This window comes from Corvus hawaiiensis, chromosome Z, assembly GCF_020740725.1.
Source record: "Corvus hawaiiensis isolate bCorHaw1 chromosome Z, bCorHaw1.pri.cur, whole genome shotgun sequence".
Taxonomy (NCBI): domain Eukaryota; kingdom Metazoa; phylum Chordata; class Aves; order Passeriformes; family Corvidae; genus Corvus; species Corvus hawaiiensis.
Genome location: NC_063255.1, coordinates 10641722 through 10654032, shown reverse-complemented (window position 1 = coordinate 10654032; position 12311 = coordinate 10641722). Strand labels below are relative to the sequence as shown.

Here is a 12311-nt window from a genome sequence, read left to right as displayed (position 1 = left end):
TGAAGTATTTAAAGCATGAAGGGCAAGATTTATTGTTAGACTCTTAAGGATATGAATAGATTGAGAGGGGGGAAAAAAAGGCTCTGATTTGGAACTAGAACGTGATCTCTTGTCCAGAGTAGGTTGGTGAGACAAGTGTAAAGGTTAAACAGATTCAAAGTCTTTACTATCTAAATAGAAGAAAAAGGGAATGTTGATGGAACGTTCTGATGTGTTTTGTTAGGATTTCCTTGAAGGAATTTAGGGAATTCCCACACGGAGGAGGAAATTGATGAGAGAATGTAAGGATTGAGTTCACAGTTGCAGAACATTATTTCAGCTGAAGATGTGAAGCCTTGTTATACTGGAGAGGTAGAGTTTGAAGGTAAGAAGTTTGAACCTAAAAAAGAACACAGAATCACAGAATATATCAAGCTGTAAGGGACCCATAAGGATCATGGGCTCTGCTCCTCTCAGGACCATATAGAACTAAACCATATAACCAAGAGCATTGTCCAGACAATCCCTGGGCCCCTGACAGATTCAGTGCCATGACCTGGGGAGCCTGTTGGGGTGACCAACTACCCTCTCAGTGAAGAACCTTTTCCTAATGCCAAACCTGAACTTCCCCAGGGCCCCTTCATTCCACCTGGTTGTGTCCTGCTGGTGGTCACCAGGAACAGGAGATCAGCACCTCCCCTTCTCTGGCCTCCCAATGAGGAAGGTGTACCCTGCTGTCAGGTCTCCCCTCAGCCTTCTCTCCTCCAAGCTGAGCAAGCCAACTGACCTCAGATGATCCTCATAAGTTTTGCCCTCATAGCGTTTCACCATCTGGGGCACCCTTGTCTGGACACACTTAAACAATCTGATGTCATTCTTATATTGTCACCCTGAGCTGCCCCCAGCACTGGAGGTGAGGCTGCCCCAGCTCAGAACAGAGTGGGACAATCCCCTCCCTTGTCCATCTGGTGATGCTGTGCCTGATGCCCCCCAGGACAGGGCTGGCCCTCCTGGCTGCCAGGGCACTGCTCACTCATGTTCAACTTGCCATAAAATGGTTGGAATAACTTAAAAATGCATGTGAAGTGTCCATTTTTCCTTCTGTTTGAGATAAATATTTTCAAAAGGTTTGGGAAAAAGTAGTTCAAGCCTCTCAGCAAGTGTCACACATCACAGTTGATGAAATCTAGGGAAATAAAGTGCTTATCAGATAAAATTAGAATACATCTCAGACAAATTATTTTGTTTTCCTTTGAGTTAAGATGTAGAGTAGTGGTTTAACTGGAAATGGAAATAAATAAAGTACAGGAGAAATAGAATAAAGAGACAATTAGTATTCCTTAGATCAAATCTCATAAGCACAAATACCCTGGAAATAGGTTCCAGCTTTCGCAGGTGCCAGGAATCCTCTGATGTGTCTGTTGGTATCCCAGCATAATGGAGACGCAGGAGCTCCTGGACCATTTTTCAGGACTGTGAATCCATATTATGTGTCTGCTTGGATATAATCCACTCCTTTTTGATGTTCCATGCAATCACAGGGTTTGCAATCTTTCTTGCAAAGCATGTAGTTTACATGGTCCTCTTTTTGCCTGCTGCCTGCAACTTTTCAGTTAGATACGTAAATGTACAGAATTGTGGAATTATGGAATTACTGAGGTTGGAAAGGATGCCTGGATATCATCTAGTCCAACCCTTGTGCTCAGAGCAAGATTTCATTAATGCGGTTGTGCTTTGAGTCCGTAAGAGTTTTGAGTACCCCCAGACTCCACAACCTCTAAGCAATCTCTTCCACTCTTTTGTCCCCTCTTTAAAGAAAAAGGTCATTAATGAATACTTAAACAGCATTTACTCTAGTGGCTGTGCTGCTGGTTGAAATGTTTTGAGTTGGGCATTTCACCCAGTTTTCAGTACATTTCACTAGTTTGTACGTCATCATAAAGATTTTACCTGAGACAGATTCAAAAGCCTTTCCAACCTTTTTTCAGCACCAGACCTTTCCTTAGATGCTTTTTTGAAGAGCAAAAGAACTTTTGGCACATTTGGGTCCATTTCATCTTGTCCAGTTTATTATTTTTTTGGTAGGCTAGCTTGCGGCATAATGAGAAGATAATAATGGGCAAAGATCCTCAGATCACAATCAAGGCACTGATGAGTTGGAGTCTGTTTCTTATTTTGTGAAGCAAACTAGTTTGGATGGGCCCTGTCAACTCATCCTTTTGTAATCCTTTTGTTTGCCTTGTGGGTTACAGTAATTAAATGTGCTTCTGACAAAATACATGTCTCTCAAAAAAAAAAGAGCTTTACCTGTATCACTTATTCATGTGAATCTGTGTTATCCTTTTGCAAAGCTGCAGTTTTTCCAAGAATCGTATTGAAGGGAGTTTGCTAATCATTTAAATCTAGCTCACTACCTTCTGTAGAGTACTACCTATTTTTCACACATAATGAACTGTCAAAACCAAGTGCAAATATAGCTGGTTTTGTGCTTGTATGGCTGTTCTACACTGCAATACTGCAAATAAATGGTGCTGCTGCCGGCATTTTTTGTGCCATCACATTACTTGCTGCTGCCACAGATAGAGTGACGCACTTCACTTGCAAGAAAGAAGTAGCAATATCTTTATTGATGTAAAACAGCGATTTAACAAAGTTTGGCGGTAAATGCGTCAGCAGTTTAACAATATTCGATGGCAAGGTATACTTGATTGTTTACAGCTCAGAGGATGGGGTCAGGCAAAACTGTCCAGGGGACCCTCCCATTGAGTCATGAGGTTTGGAAAGGACTCCCTTGTGCTCTGAATTTTCTGTTTGGAGTTTAGTTGTGGCTGCATCCAGACTTAGTCCCAAACTCAGTCAACAGTTTATGTCTAAAGGATTGTATGTGCACAATCAATATTTTATGTCACGTAAGATTTCAAACTTTAGCATATTACTAATCACTTTTATGGCAAGGAATCTCTCAGCCTCAAGCAGTAACCAGAAGATGTGGTCATGCTGAAGGGGAGATCCTGGCCTACAGCCCCTGCTATGCAGGAGAGCTGAACAGACCTCAGGCTGTCCACTGTTAATGGAGTAAGATGATTGACTTATGGTCATATTTGCACAGCAGCCATCTTTCGTTTGGCGCATGCTCAACTAGCCCTCAGCTGTTGAACAAGACTCACAGCCCTTAGGTGTCAAGCAAGATTTATGGCCCTTAACTATTGTGTTGATATCTGTGAGCCAGACGTAGCCGTCACAACCACCCCGGGTGGCTGTTGCTCAAACAGAAAACGGCAGGGGTTGGGGCATATTGCCGCAGCTGCCAAGAGTGAAACAAAATGTTCTGAGTACAATCAGGTAATCAGAAGTTAGGACATTTCTCTTTGTTGCCCACAAAGTAGCTGAGAGATCTTTTCTGCTGCTGAGCAGGATTTCAAAATATTTTGGAAGGACTACTGGAATAATTTTTTCTGTCTTATTGTAATAGGATTCTGACTTTGTCATATAAAGGTCATTTCCCCTTGTTAATACCATAGCGAGTGTTTTGAAAAAGGGATTTGTCAGTAGTCCTTGGTAGCTCACTTCAGTCAACAGCTGGCTCAGACTTTGTAACTTTGTTCTACACTAAGCTGTCCCTTTATTTTTGGAAAAGAGAGTTGCTGCTCACTGCTCATTTATTCTTCTGAAATTCAGAGATCTTTGGAAACCCAGAAATTAAACTAACACAAGACTCCTTGTGGAATTACGTATGAATGGGACACACAATCAGTTATATTCTCAGCCTGCTGAAATGTGAGCAGGCACTTTCTAAAAAGTGTGATAATAGAATTTGGCAGTGCATATTATGGAGTAGACTGACGTAAAGATTTACTATGTAGGGACTTGTCTAATCCACTTGTTTCATGATGTGAACCAGGAGGGAACCCTGCTTATAGGTTTTACTTTGAGTAACCACACGCAGGATGTTTTATAATAATACTGATATTATTCATGCTTTGGCATGGAAAATGCTTTCTATTTATTTCAAACATCTGTTTAATTTTTCTCTCTGTTGAAGGACTTTCTCATTTGGCAGTTGGGGGGTGTATTGTTTTGGGAATTTTTTATTATAAATACAGAGGTGATAGCCTTTTACACATTGCATTGTAGAAAGATTGCAGAGAAGTAATGATGAAACTTTCACTCACAATCATATTTTACTTTCCATTATTTATTATTTAGTGATCTATCTCTACAATAAAATTATACACATAACAGGAAGAAAATTCTGGGGGTACAAAAAAATTCTTGCTGCTCTTTCTTCAGCTGGTGGTAACTCAGTAAAGGAAAACTCTTTTTTAAAATGTTACTTTTTTTCTTGTTCAGGCTAGGGCAGTGTGCCCCTAGGCATTCAGTTTGCATGCACACAATAGTTCTTTAGATGTTATTTGTGGGGTCTGGCAGGCTGGTTTTTTTTCCCCTGGTTATTTAAAGAGCCTGATACTGTGAAATCTGGTCTTCTTTTTGTAGTCCCACCCACTAGAAACCAGATTATTTTGAATTATTCAAGTAATGTAAACACCATGTCTGACTTTTTAAAATGCTTTTAAAAGCTGACTTGCATCCTTGGGAAGAGGTAACTTTCTATGTTGAATTTATGTTCTTTTTATTTAACATAGAAATGCTACTAGTTCAGAACTGGTTTGCATGCTGCTGTGCCAACTATCACGGCAGCAATAATGTGCTTAGGAATTCAGAACATAATATACTACCTTTTTTTATCAGCGTGCCATCTTTCTGAGACTTAGACACTGTGCTTTTAGAGGAAAAGGAAATGTTATTTTCTTAATTTTACTAGTTTATAAGTTACTGCACTGTAATATAATGTCTAAAGAAGTAGTAGTAGGCATAGTGGTAGTGAGCTACTACTCATCCTCTTGATGGTCCAGAGATTTCTTCCAGGGCAGCTGATTTTCACCAGGAGTGTGCATTAGGAATGAGTTGATCGGTCACCCTGACCTCTCTTTGCCTTTTAAATGTGTGTTCATTTTAATGTCAAGGTTAGCACAGGGTCCTGTGGCTTGGCAGGCCCTCAGTGACAAGGCCGCTGCTGCAGTTTGAGTGAGAAGCCCAGGTGCTGCGCTCAGGGCAGCCAAGCAAACTGCCCCGCTGGTGGCCTTCCCTGAGGGACAGCAGGACCAGGACGCACATTTGGATTTTGTCATGTTGCCCTCCCACTGTAGGTGACCTTCGCTGTTCCAGAACTCATCTCTTGTCTGTCTCTCCTGTTTTCATGCAGGTGCTGGGATGGCTGGAGAAGGTCGTGATTTGCAGTTGAGCTGAGGGAGGCGTGACACATCGTCCATCCCCTGCTGACATTTGAGGTGGGGTGATAACTTTTGTCTTACCTGCAACTGACTTTATTACCAATGTTGGCTAAGCAGATTGATCAATAGAACCCTGTAGTGCCCTACAGATAACAGATCCTAGGATTCATTCCTGAAGGAGGTGGTAATTATAATAGGCATTATACAAAATTGTGGTTGGGATTTAATTGTCATATTTTAATACCCAAAACAATAGAGAAATGTGAATTAAGGCTGTCAGATTCAGTCCTGATTAAATTGATGACTTCACGCCCTTCTGTCAATCTCTAGTAACCAGCATTTGAGACAGAGGGCTTGGTGACCCTTAAAAGTGGTTAAAAGCCATTTTTCCTTGTCAGAGAAAAATTATTATACTGCGTTTTAATGAGCCATTTCCTACTTAGTGTGTTATTTAGGATATTAATTGCCTGACTCTTTAAATGCACTCTATTGAAAAAAATAGAGAAAAAAAATCTATATTTTATAAGTGAGGGAGAATGTGAAATGCCTATCAGAACATTGTAGATAACAAATAATGGTTTAAATGACACAAGTGTCATTGAGTTTGAATGTATATATTGGTTCTAATTCATATCCAGAATGTATTACTGAAAGCCTAATCAGAGTACAGTGGCATAAATTTGAATCAAAACATCACAGAAATACACTGTTGTATAAGGGATTCAGACCTGTGATTGCTCATGGTGTGAAGCTGAAAAGCTGTTATCTGGTGTTAAATTGCTGCATGAGACTTTACAGCTGCTATCTGTGTACTGTAGCAGTTTTATGAGACTTGAACTGGCTATTCCTGTCTAAGTGTAGACAGTTGTACTGTCATTAAATAGAAGAGAAATTCTAGATACTTCATGCTTTGGTTACAATAACAGTAGGTAAAATTTGTTATCTATCCTGTGTCTGTGTTCATACTGTTTCTGAAGTCAGATGGTAGAACTCTAGGTTCATTCATTGCACCATGGGTCTCTCCTTGGGAGAGTTGTCTATACCAATTTCACCAAGAAAATTAAAAGGTCAGAATAGTGAAAAGTTACTTGTAAAAATGCTTGTAAATTATGTATAAATTAGTCATTAGTGACCTCCTTAACCAAAGCCTTCTTTGGTGTGGTTACCATGCCTTTTCATGCAGAGTTCAGCACACCTGAAAAACAGTTTATGAATGACTTCTTTGATTTTATAGCTGAAACATGTCAAAACAGCCATACAGAAAACTCTTTCTGTGCTGTTTTCCTGGTTTTCTGTGTCCAGGGAGCCATTTGATCCATAGATAAACTTCCCATTCCAGATTCCTCTGCAAGCAGCCTAGCACTGGGAGGACACAGCTTGGACACAGGGTCTGGCCCTGGTTCTGAGCTCCACCACAGACTCAGGTTCTGTCACCCTCTGTAACCTTTCTGTGTTTTAGTTTCATGTTTGTAAATGAAGGCTGATAATTATGAACTTTCAGAAGGGAGCAAAAGATCCCAGTCCTTAGGAAATGCTGTCATTTGCACAGTGCCGTGTCATATTTGATGTGATGTTGACATGGTGTTACCAGGGGAGAATTTAAACCTTTTGCAATTAAGTGTAACCATTTTTTTTTCTTTTAAGTGTATGAATCTAGTCATCTGCTATCAAGTGAGATTACTGAACAAAAAGTTGTATGCAATAAGTGACCTAAAAATCTGGACTGATTTATGCATCAGGGCAATTCAAAACTCCACCTGCTGTGATATTCCACAGTTTTAATAATGTTGGGGGAAATATACGCTGTGAGGAAGTGATTTACTGAATATTGCTGTACAATTTGTAGTGAGCCTAAGAGCAGTCAGTCTCATCACACTTATGTGAACATGGCTGCTTTCACAAGATTGGTGTGATTGGTAAGAGTCATATATTTCAGGTGCAGATGGTATTATTGCTAATGACTTCTTAAAAAAAAAAGATAAAATTTTTTATATATAGTAAAGTTTTTCTTAAGATGGAAGCCTTTGACCTCTCCAGAAATACAGCTTCCTGTGATACTAAATTCATTTGCTATCAGAACTACAAAAAGGAACAGTCATTTTTTCCTTTCCACGCTGATTCTTTCCACATGGCCATGTGGGTGAGACTGCCATTCAGAGCCCAGGGCTGAGTGATGTGAGGGTGGTCACTGGTGCCCTGATTAAAGGGAGAGAGCCAGTTCCTAAGACTTTTGCTGACAGGCATCTGTGCAAGCAGCCTTGCTCCCTGCTTCAGTATAAAAATGGGTACTGAGGCAAGGCTGCTGGTCAGACTTCTGCGGAGTTGGATGTTGTGCTAGATGACAAAAGCCCCCGGCAGGGCTTTACAAACCTCCCTCCAACGTCCTGCCCTTTAGTCCACTCTCTTTTTTGAACTGTATGTCTGAGATCTAGCTTGGTATGGGATTTATTATTGTGAATGGATTGCACAGAGTGGGTTTGTGTCTGAGAAATACTGAGAGTTGTGGATGTGTGTGAAGGCCCAGGCTCTTAGCTGCTTCTCAGGGCAGCTACCTTGTGAATTTTATCTGTTAATATCTATTTCCTCATGGTCCTGTGTAAAATAACAATAACAGCAGTGGAAAAATGTGAATGCACTACTCTGTTTTAATGAGCAGTTGAATGTGCTCCAAAGTTTCACTTTTTTAATGAGTTGGTATTGTGGTGCAGTTCCTGCAGAGAAGGAAGTCGTAAAACCAGTGGAGGCAGATGTGCTGTCCATTGGCCAGCCAGCCAGCTTTGCGCTGGGCAGCTCTGTTGCTTGTAGCACCTGTTGGTTGCAGAGCATCCCATTTTGAGCTGATCAGTCTAAAGTTCATGTGTTTTATGTGTGATGTCTAAAATCAAAGGTTGCAATGCTGAACTATGCTTTTGTCTCTGACATTTGAGAAGTGGTATATGTGCTATGATTGCTATGTATTTTTAATGGCTTAAATCCACTGCATTGGTGTTACCAGAGCTAAAGGCCACATTTCATTCCCATTGTTTGTGAAAGAGCTGTACACTTATTAAGAAGGTTCTAGTTGCTTGAGTGTTTCAGGTGAGCTTCTCTTTATCGTAATTGCAATTCTTTCTGTCTTAGTGCAAAACCTGTCAATTTATTGGTTTGGGTTTGGTTTTGGGATTTTTTAAATCCACTACAGCTTTATTTTGTGTTGCTGGGATGGCTGGCAATATACCCACAAGACTGTAATATTCTGAGATAGGTAAGACATTGGAGGGGGTTGCAGTCCATGCTTTACTCTGCTGCTAGGCTGCAGTGTAAATGCAGGCAAGCTGTTCCTCTTCCCAGTGTGTCCCTTTCCCTGTCTGTTAGATGGATAATGCCACTGACTCCTGCTGCAGACTGCTTCAGGATTTGCTGATGGAAAATATTATCTGACATCATTAAAATACCTCTTTAGAAACATATCTGTCAAATTACCTTCAAAATTAATCTGGTTGTTTCTGTGGCTTATTTTACAGACACTTCTTAGTTTCTTCATTGGTAAAGTTTTTTAGAGGGACACAGCTCTGTCAGTTTCCAGTGTGAATTTCTAACTACAATCTGGCATTTCTCTTTATTTCCATTGCAGACGATGGTGTCACTGTAGTGCTGTGTCAGCTGCAGGTGCCCACTCAGATTTACTAGGAGGTAAACTCTCTAAACTAGTAACTGTTCAGTAGGTCATCAACTCCAGAGATTACCAGGCATGTCTGTTTGCATTATTCCCCTTGAAAGGCAGGCTGGCTTCATCACTCACTGGGCAATCCAAACTTGTCTCCACTTCCTTAATAATCATTTCAAAGTTGTTCTGGATCTCATGTCACATACCCTTTGACCTCTCCAGTGGAGGAAAAAAGACTTTCTATGAGGTGTCCCATACTTCTTGCTCATCAGGTCTTTTGTCTTCTAACCCATGGTCATTTGCCTCACAGGATGGAATATCTCCCTCTCATATATCAATATTCAGGATATAAATATATATCTATATATATGCACACAGAGGATATAAATAATGCTCTGAGTTCTTGGTGAAGGTACACCTTCAGGTTTCATCAAAACACCAATATGCCTGTGTGCATGTGTGTGTTAAGTGTGTGTAAGCGTGTGAACACAAACCAAACCCAACCTCTGCTGCTTCTTTGGGAAAAAGCCTTTCAGGACCTGTGGTAATTGAAATGGCTAAAATAATGCCATGGTATGTTATAAAATGTGAATTGGAAGAAGTTACTTGAAGCCCATGAAAAATCAAGCAGTGTACACAGTTTGTACATTAGACTGGCTTTCAGTAAATTCTGTCATCAAAATCAGCTAATTAGTCCCCCTATATCTGGAAATACTAGACACTCTAGCCTTGGAAAAATCTTTGATTAAAAATTAGTAGCATTCCACCTACAGCTCTTGGCTTAAAAGATGTCATTAACAGCTGCATCATAAAAATGTGTATCAGAAGGGATTGTTTCAGTATAAAGGTTTTAGAGATCCTGTTTGGATGGTAGCTAAAAATGCTCATATGTTTCTAAGCCGCTTTGGTAAGTGTGGGCATAGTCTTTTGCTGTATGCGAGATGCTTCATCAAAATATACCTTAAACTTAAAAGTTGGGTATTTTATGTTCCAGGTCTTACCATTGCAAGTGGAGGAAGAACTTAACAGATTTTTTAAGATTTTTATGAAGGTTTGAACAGAGATCAGATTTTCTTCACAAGTTCTTTCTTACCTCATGAAAACTTGTTTTGGCAGTGCTGCATTTAAAAATACCAAGTGATCTTCTCCACTTGCTGGTTTCATTCATTATTTCTTTCAACTTTGTGCTGATTTTCACAATTAAGGATCTAGCTCAAAATCTCTCTGTATGTCTAGATGAAGTAGTTTAAGCAGCTGTTGCATGCAGTAAGCTACTTTTTGGTAGGTCCCCACCATTTATATATTCAGATTTGTGTGAACTTAAAGCACCAAATCAGCAGTAAATAGGGGAGGGAACAATGCTGGTATGATCTTAGAGAGGACACATGGAATCACGCTGCTTCTCATTGACACAGAATTTCTGAAACAGATAATTTTGCTTTGCAGTTATTGTGAAAAACAGTTGCATTGAATAGGTGTGCTCATATTCTGACTCTGCACCTGTTTAACTGAAATTCAAAGTTGCTTCAGTCTGCATATTACAGATTCAAATTAAAAGAATATACAACATATCTTAAACCTATGTGAGCTGCAGGACATAAAAAACCTCACTAAATTAAAATGCACTGATTGCTCTTAAACCTTCTGTCAAGATGATTATTCTTTTCCTGTAGACCAAATGAGAGTAAATACGTGAGTGCTTGGAGTCCTGAGTGGACATCCAGAAAAGCTTTGTCTGTCATTTACTAGCTTTCACTTACTGTGCTATTTAAGTTAATGACTTCCTAAATGCCATACAGGCTCTGTTATGTAGTCTTTAATCTGATTAGGAGCACACGAATAATTTAGCATGCAATTAAACCATATAATTAATTTGTCCCATGGTAATGAACTGTTAAGTAATTTCATTAGTCTAGGGTAAATACCAGGTCTTGAACTTAAATTTTACAACTTCTTGAAGATGTTTTTTCCTAGAAGAAATTTTTTAAACATAAATATTATTTAAAATTAAAAGTCTGCTCCCTCTGATTTCCTGAAATTGCTCTTTGGGCAAAAAAGACTGGCTATTACCTAACTGTTTCAAAATGACGAAACTCCTGATCTCCAGTGAAACAGAATTAGGTTATAGCCAAGTGTTTTTGAACAAAGCATCCTCAATTTCTTCCAATCACCTTAAACCCAAACCTGCCTTGCAGACTTCAAAGAGCAGTTTAAGGAAATCAGAGGGAGCAGGGTTTTCATGTTACAGAAAAGCTCCAAGAGATCAGATGAGGATTTACTTAGGATGTGTGCTGAAACCTAACTGACTATATTTGCCCAGGTACCAGGTAGTATGTTTTTTAATTCAAGTGATTTGCAGATACTGGCACACAAGAGAAGGCTTGCAGAGAATGTGCCAGCTGAAGACTGCTGTATAGTGAAGATCCAGCATCACATGTAAGATGGTTATTTATTATCAAGCATGAAATTATTCCTGTTTGTTTTCCCTCCTGTTCCAGTCTAACTCCCAGTGGTGTCACACAGGTTGCTTTGCACCGTGATTCCTGTGCTTCATAATTTTTTCCTAATTTCTTTGAGGCGCTAAGCTCTCTTCCAGTGCTAGGAGAATTACTTAGCCGTGTTCTCATGTTAAATATATAATCTTGCCTCCTTGAAATGAGATGTATTATACTGCTTTGCTGGCTTGGGTCCATACTGCTGTAGTCCTGATTGGATTTGAACTTCAATGCTGCTGGCAAGACACTGAAGAGTTTGTGGTTTGGGGTTTTTTCACACTTGCACAAAGTTTTTTTCACAGCACTGGAAATATCATTTAATCTCTTTATGTAGAGTGAGAATAATTATCTCAGTGAAATGTTTTTGAGCAAAACCACTTTTTTTTAGTACAGATTACTAGGGTGTTGGTTCTAGATACAGACATAGATATTTCTCTTTGTTTTCTTGACATGATATTGGACATTAAATGGATGCATTATATTTCTTCAAACAAACTGGAATATACATTTGCTTAAATAAAGAAATTCTCCAACTTTTCTTTGTGATTCATTGTACAAATAACAAAGCAAAGATGGGACGACTGCTATCTAAGTGCTAATAATAACTAAAAATAATTTTAAAAAAAGGAGATGCCTTGGAAGAATTACTACTAGAGTTGAGAAAGTGTTTCTAGCCTGAAAAAATTACCATTCTCATAAACAGGTCTGAATCTTCCTTAATGATACAATTATATGTAAAGCTGAGTATCTGCTCAGCAATTCACATCTGCATGTTATGCAGCTAAATGTTTGCAATTTCTTTTACCTGAAATACATCTATTTCACTGTTTTGCGGGCTGAAAGGCAAACAGAGGAATTAAGTTTATTCCAAGTTCAAATTTTTCTGTGTGGTAGACAGAA

At 39.4% G+C, this 12311-nt stretch overlaps 1 protein-coding gene across 3 annotated transcripts in view; it reads left to right on the top strand.

The window, feature by feature from the left end:
• GHR (growth hormone receptor) overlaps positions 1–12311 on the top strand; it is a 154297-nt gene that overhangs the window by 71886 nt on the left and 70100 nt on the right. For 2 of the 3 annotated variants that reach the window (XM_048291206.1, XM_048291205.1), the window contains exon 2: positions 5243–5327. The exons of the other annotated variant lie outside the window; for it this stretch is intronic. The gene's annotated coding sequence lies outside the window, so the exon portion shown is untranslated. The remainder of the gene's footprint in view (positions 1–5242; positions 5328–12311) is intronic. 3 annotated transcript variants of the gene reach the window in all.